Source organism: Danio rerio, chromosome 9, assembly GCF_049306965.1.
Source record: "Danio rerio strain Tuebingen ecotype United States chromosome 9, GRCz12tu, whole genome shotgun sequence".
NCBI lineage: Eukaryota > Metazoa > Chordata > Actinopteri > Cypriniformes > Danionidae > Danio > Danio rerio.
This window is the reverse complement of record NC_133184.1, coordinates 36,518,544-36,525,656: the sequence shown is the minus strand read 5'-3', so window position 1 is coordinate 36,525,656 and position 7,113 is coordinate 36,518,544.

The window sequence follows — 7,113 nt, the reverse complement described above, 5'->3', positions numbered from 1 at the left end:
ATGATTTTGCTTCATACTACTACGGGGCATTACCGTATAAGTAAAATAATAATCAGCTTGATCAGCAGATACAGATAAAAGGTTTACTCAGAATAATATACGATACAAAATAAGATAAATATCTTTCACTCTATGTCATTTTCCATCTACGCCTCTTACTGTGAAACTGTTTTCCAAGAAGGGGGCTGAAGGTGGTATTAGTTCGCATTTCACACATGATAATTTCCCATATGCTGACCACTATTACATCTAACATTTGGGTTAGCTATAGTCACCATTGTGACTCTTAAATCAAAGTTCACGCCAGATAAAACCTTCACACCTCCTCCAGCTTACATAAGAGAAGCAACAAACAGCTTGCTCGATTAATAAAGTATGCTAAATATGGCTTACAGTCATGTTTCTGCAGAGCTATTTAATGATAATCAACGCTCCAACAATTACATCTTTACACTTTACACTTTTAATTATACATTGTGCTTTTCTGTCTGGCAAACGGGAATGAATCGTGTTCCCTGGTGGATTGTTCTCCAGAGCATTAGGCAAAAACATGTGGGTCTATCTGTGATGATTTTTGCTCTTAAATTCCAGGAAACACACGCACACACACAAATACGCAGCAGAAGAGATCAGCCTTGCTGGACTAAAATGTTTTATTTATTGTAATGCTTTAGTGGGGGAAGACCCAGATCATGCATTCATTATCATAAAGGCCCCGAGACATTCAGCACAAAGAGCGAGACGAGTTGCGCTGCTTCAACGGCACCTAAAGAACGTGCAGGTGGAAGAACGAGTAGTTGTGGCGACGTGACAGAAGATGACAATGTCAAAGAAGCGCCATCTCTAGCATATAAACTGTCCCTGAAGCAGACACTTAAGGGAGATGTAAAACACTACACATCTCTGTGTTGTTTTCACTCTCATCAACTTGTTTTTAATATGCTATCGTTGAATCTGTCAGGGCCCCCAGGCGGTAAATGGCGAATGACAAATGTTACAGCAAGCAAACCCACTGGAGGCTGACCATATTGTACCTGCGCCTGGCGTCTTGATGCTTTTATTTATCAAAAAGCTCAAAACTGGCGTCTGTTTTTTCACCTCCATGTCTCTTCCGGGTTCTACTGTATGTGAGTTTGGTGGATGCACTGTAAAACTGATTCTCAATATAAAAAAAAGACCACAGAGGCCCTCTTCTCTATTCAATTATTTAGAGTTGAAGAAAGAAGCAATAGTATCAACATGTTTCCTCAGAAGCCCAAACGTTCAGGAGGAATGAATAACATATTTATATAGTAACCGGTGCAAAACTGCCGGAAATGGAAACAAATACCTTCTAAAGGATTTGTGGGATTGCGGTGAACCTCCGAACACAAGGTGCTGATAAAAGCACTTCTTTTGTATAGTCTTCCCTTTTTTTCATATTCAAAAGAGCTAAGTAAAAGAAATCCACCCTGTTGCCTTTTAATTATATTAAAGCTTTCAAAGAAAGCGAAAACTTCCACTCCTCTTACAGCCGTATACATCTTATAACTCTTTGCACTTGTGTGCTTGATAACATAAAAAGGTGTCACTGCCAAGCGGTGGGGTAATGCCTCTAATTATGTTGAACTGGAATAAATAAATTATTTGCTTTTCACCGGGTGAGTGTGACAGGTTTGCCAACAGCCTGACAAATGGAAGAATCGCTTGCAAATGCAACTCGCGTATATAACGTACAGCGGTGGAAAGCTCCAGACAGGGCGAGAGCTTGACAGCCGTTTTTTCCCCCTCCTGTGTTAACATCCTCAACGCTCTGCTCAAAATAAAGCTCTGTTTGAGGACTATAAGGGCTGTGTTGCAGTGAGCCTAATTGTGCCAAGCCTGATCTGGTATTCATTAGTGCTTATTACTTGTGACCTCACCTGCAAGTCGAGCCTGTCAAGATTCAGCCTGCTCCTTTGGCACTTGCGAAGACTCTCCTCTGTGGTTATGGAAGACGACACTAGACAGACAAATTACATGAACCAAAGGTTTCCAAGTATGAAGCGAGATGTCATTGGGCTGGTGCATCGATTAAGTCTGCTGTACGACAAACAAAGACAAAGAGTAGGTATTTTGGCAGGGGCTTTCCGAAGAAACCATTGTGTTTGTGGGAGGAAAGATTTGATTATTAGTTTTTGCCACTAGCACAGATGAGAGGAGGAAGCCTCGGCGGAGAATAAAGAGGATGTGTGGTTGTGGTGGGCGTGGAGCCGGCAGAGAGTTTATGTTGCATTCAGCGATCTTCAAAGGTCAACTTTAAACTGTACTGTTGTTCCTTAAGGATGAATGGCGTACATTCATTATATAGGCGCTCGGTTTCAAAAACCCTACGTAGGTCGCATTGTTAGGCATTGCAGGCCAGCTCCTGACACTGAGGCTGCTGCATAAGGTTGGCAACATGATTATGCCACGCTCTGAGATACTGTACCTACTTTTTCTTTTTTCTTTTTGCAATAAATGCAATTCAACAATGCGTTGTGAGATTTGTGGAACAAAAGCACAATCAATAATGGTGGATCGCAGATAAATTATTTAATCCAAAACATTGATCAAGAAATTAATCCAATTAAATGCTTACACAATATTTATCCTTTGGAGTAACTTGCCATTAGCCTTGCAATGTGCTAAGCTTGGAACAAATTGAGTAGTGTTGTCTCTCTTGTGTTTTGTGGGAGGAATGCTACATTTTAAAGCAGAAAAGCCATCCCAGATTGCATTGTGAGCTCTGTAGAGAAAAGATTGTGAATGAAGCATAATTCTACCAGAAAGACTCAAATGTTATTTGACAAAAGGATTGTATTAGAAAACGCGCAGTAGGTAGAGCTGTCGCTTTACAGCAAGAAGATCGCTGGTTCGAGCCTCTGCTGGGTCAGTTTGCATTTCTGTGTGGAATTTGCAGGTTCTCCCTGTGTTGGCATGGGTTTCCTTCGGGTGCTCCAGTTTCCCCCACAAGTCCAAAAACATGCGCTATAGCTGAATTGGATAAGCTAATTTTCCATAGTGTATGTTTATGAACGAAAGTGTATGGGTGTTTCTCAGTGTTGGGTTGCAGCTGGAAGGGCATCCGTTGTGTAAAACATATCCTTGATAAGTTGGCGGTTCATTCTGCTGTAGCGACCCCAGATTAATAAAGGGACTAAGCTGAAAAGAAAATGAATGAATTAAAATATTTCTTTGGCGGAGGCCCCATCCATAGATTGAATCAGATGGTTGTTGATCCAGCTATGACTACCCAGGACAAAAGCTGGGGCAGAGCCTAACCCTTCCATAGGGCCAACCTTTTAGTGGGAGGGAGGATGGTAAACAAATGGATAATTGAAAAGCCTTCTTAAATATTCCTCATGTCAAGTGGAGAGGAGTTTGGATGCAGACTTGGTGCAGCTGCAATGTGAGCTACGTGCAGTGCACACCTAACCTACTCCTCACAGTGATGTTACTAGTGCAGTTGAGGGCATTGCTGACATTGCAAGTCTGAGATATGCAGTCTCAGCTTGCAAATCCAAGTCTGTATCCAGATACTATTGCCTTTTTGAGGTAGAAGCAAAAACATGCTGTTTTGCATTTGTCCCTTTAAATGCAAACAAGCTGCTGGTTCCTGCCCCTTTTCCATAAGTGGGTGGTGACTTTAAAGCTCCTGCAATGGAAACAACATATGAAACATCTGCACATGGTTTACAGCATTGGCAGTTTAAACTAATCACAACTGTTTACCTCTTTATTATAATGTCACCTTGACTGTTGGGTCACACAGTGAATTCAGAGGCACACAAAACACAGTAGTACATATAGTTTTGGTTATATCTGCGAATGTTGTTAGTCACTTTGAATTGGACCTGTGCTTTATATCTTTGCAGATCTTTTTAATGTCCAAACAGGACTATATGGACTATATTTATATGGGACAATATTTATTGCGTGGCACGGTGACGTAGTGTGTATTGTTGTCTCCTAACAGCAAGAAGGTAACTGGTTTGAGCCTCGACTGGGTCAGTTGGCATTTCTGTGTGAAGTTTGCCTTTTCTCCCTGTGTTCACTTCGGTTTCCTCTGCTATAGGTGAATTGGGAAGCTAAATTGTCCGTAATGTATGTGCGTGAATAGGAGTGCACTCTAAAAATGCCAGATTATTTAAACTCAATTTTGGGTGTAATAGGGACTAACCCATCTCCTCTGTAAATTGTTTGAAATAAATTAATAGAACTAAATTTAACCCAATGTTTAGGTTAGTCCATATTTTATCCATATTTGGTTTTAAATAACTCAGCATTTCTTAGAGTGTGTATGAGTGTTTCCAATTGATCGGTTGCAGCTGGAAGTGCATATGCTGGATAAGTTGGTGGTTCATTCCATGGTGGCAACCCCTGATTAATAAAGGGACTAAGCTGAAAAGAAAATGACTGAATGACCAATATTTATATAGGATTACATTTATATGACCCCTTTAATTAACTTAAATTGATCTGCTACTGGCGAGGCAGTGGCGCAGTAGGTAGTGCTGTCGCCTCACAGCAAGAAGGTCACTGGGTCGCTGGTTCGAACCTCGGCTCAATTGGTGTTTCTGTGTGGAGTTTGCATGTTCTCCCTGCCTTTGCGTGGGTTTCCTCTGGGTGCTCCGGTTTCCCCCACAGTCCAAAGGCATGTGGTACAGGTGAATTGGGTTAGCTAAATTGTCCATAGTGTATGAGTGTGTGTGGATGTTTCCCAGAGATGGGTTGCGGCTGGAATGGCATCCGCTGTGTTAATACTTGCTGGATAAGTTGGCGGTTCATTCCGCTGTGGTGACCCCGGATTAATAAAGGGACTAAGCCGACAAGAAAATGAATGAATGAATGAATGATCTGCTACTTATGAATGGTCTTCTGGTCTGGCTTATACTGGCTCATTTAGAAGGACAATGTGCATTTAGCTGAACCAGCTAAATACCAGCTCGGCAAGACTATGGGAGCTTTATTAGACCACTAAATGCTTTAAAGTACCTTAAACTAGCTAACAAATTTTAAGACCAGAAAACCACTTTACCAGGTTTTCAAGCATGGATGGGATTTTTTTCTTAACAACTTTATACTTTACTTTTCAAATATTTTGGTTGGTGCTCCAAATCAGTCCCTTTATTTATGAAGGCAGCTGCCTATTGAAACAGTAGACAATGAGGCAGCTAGTTTTTGAGAGTTTATATTAGATCCAAATCCAGAGCAAATGTAGACATGCTGTCTCAGCGCTCCTTTTAGCAATCTTCCAGAAATAGACTAATAAACAGAGTGCCAAAGTACAACAAGCAGACTAATTATGTGTAACATGACTAATTGTATGTACACTAGTAATAAGATTCGTATCGCTTCGGTAGGGGAGGCCATTTGTGCAGACTGATTTGCCAATGTTAAATGCTGCCAACATCAACATGGTGCTGTTCACTATGAGAGAGAAACCACCCCCTAAAACACACACAGATATGGCCACAGACAAACACACACACACACACATACATACACTGGCCTTCTACCGAGAATATCTGTCTGCTCCAGAAGTGTCATATTATGCCAGTACAGCAGCTGTGTGAGATATATATTTTTTTCATTATTATTAAGTATTCACATTTACAAACTAGCCCTGTTCACAGATGAAGTCTTACCTTATAAATTATAGATGCTGAAACAATCTCTAAAACATGTTCATTAAAGACAACGCTTTCTTTTTTTCCTTTTTTTTTTTTTTTAAGAAGGGTACCGGCTCATAAATATTTCTTAAAAGCAAAATTCGTCACACGTACACACACACACACACACACACACACACATGTAAAAAAAGGAAAGACTCCTTCCTCGACATCTCAAACATGTGAGAAGCATCGCATCAGCCTTCAGTTGCACACACACACACACACAGGGAGACAGAAGTGCGACTGCGTCGTCTGCGGCGGTGACGCCTCTCTCTTGGAAAAGCTGAGCTCACGTACGCTCGCCTGCTCTGGAAGTGATGTTTGTGTGGATGACACGTATGATCCTTTAATCTCAGGCTCAGCTTGTTGAGCATCAAATTGAAATATCCTGAACAGATGTAAAAACACATGTGAGCCTCAACGCGCAAGCTGTGCCGAGCTTTGTTTCATCTGCTGATGATGGGAGCCTTAAGGAGATCTTTTTAAAATTTCATCACTATTCAAAAGGATAATTAATACGTACCCCCAGGCTTTGATTATGCTCTTCTTACTGTGTACGGCTGGTGTGGAGATAATGAGACACTCATCAGTCGCTGCCAGAGCTCCCCAACAAACGCACACAGTTTGCATAAGATACTTGAGATTCTGCGAAGGTAGCGGCGAGAGGTGCATCCAGCCCGATGCTTATTTTTGATAAGCGTGAAACTGCAACGATCAGCCCATGTGAAGCATGTGTTGTGTTTACAGGGGTGTCTGTTTTGAACAGTGACACGGCGTCGTCGTTGGTTCCTGTGTGGTCCTCTTCCCTTTCATTTGTGGACATGGTCGAGCAAGGAAGGCCAGGGATTTGGGGAATCTGGACAGGGAAGAGTGACAGGCGTTTGGAGAGATTATAATGAGTTGTCAATTGAAATGCAGTTTGGTGGCCATTTTTTTTTTCTGTTCAGCAAAAAAACAAAAACTCTGACCTTTGACCAGCACATTCCCCTAACACCTGAGTTACAGGCAATTACTTAGCCGATCTGCTTTCAGTTCTGAGCCCTGACCCCTGGTTAGGCACTATGATGTAGGCTGTGCTGGCAGAATATAATATAAAACATAGTAAAATAAGTTGTTTTGTCCAATGAAGGCATACAAAAATGGCAGTATATGTACAATGCTCAGCATATATGTTTAAGTACACCCCTCACAAATCTATCTTTTAAATTCATATTTTTAATAGGAAGCTATACAATCTTATATTTGTGCATATACATTAGATTAGTCAGTGCTGAAGCCAAATCTGGAGCTTGTTTAACATAACTTACGATAAAGGTCCAAAAACGAGTACACCCAAGTTTATGTTATAGAAAAATATTATTAGGAAAAATTAATAAAAGCAAAAAAAAAAAAGAAATATTTTGTTGAAATTTTGTAGTTTTTAAATTATTGTTGCAAT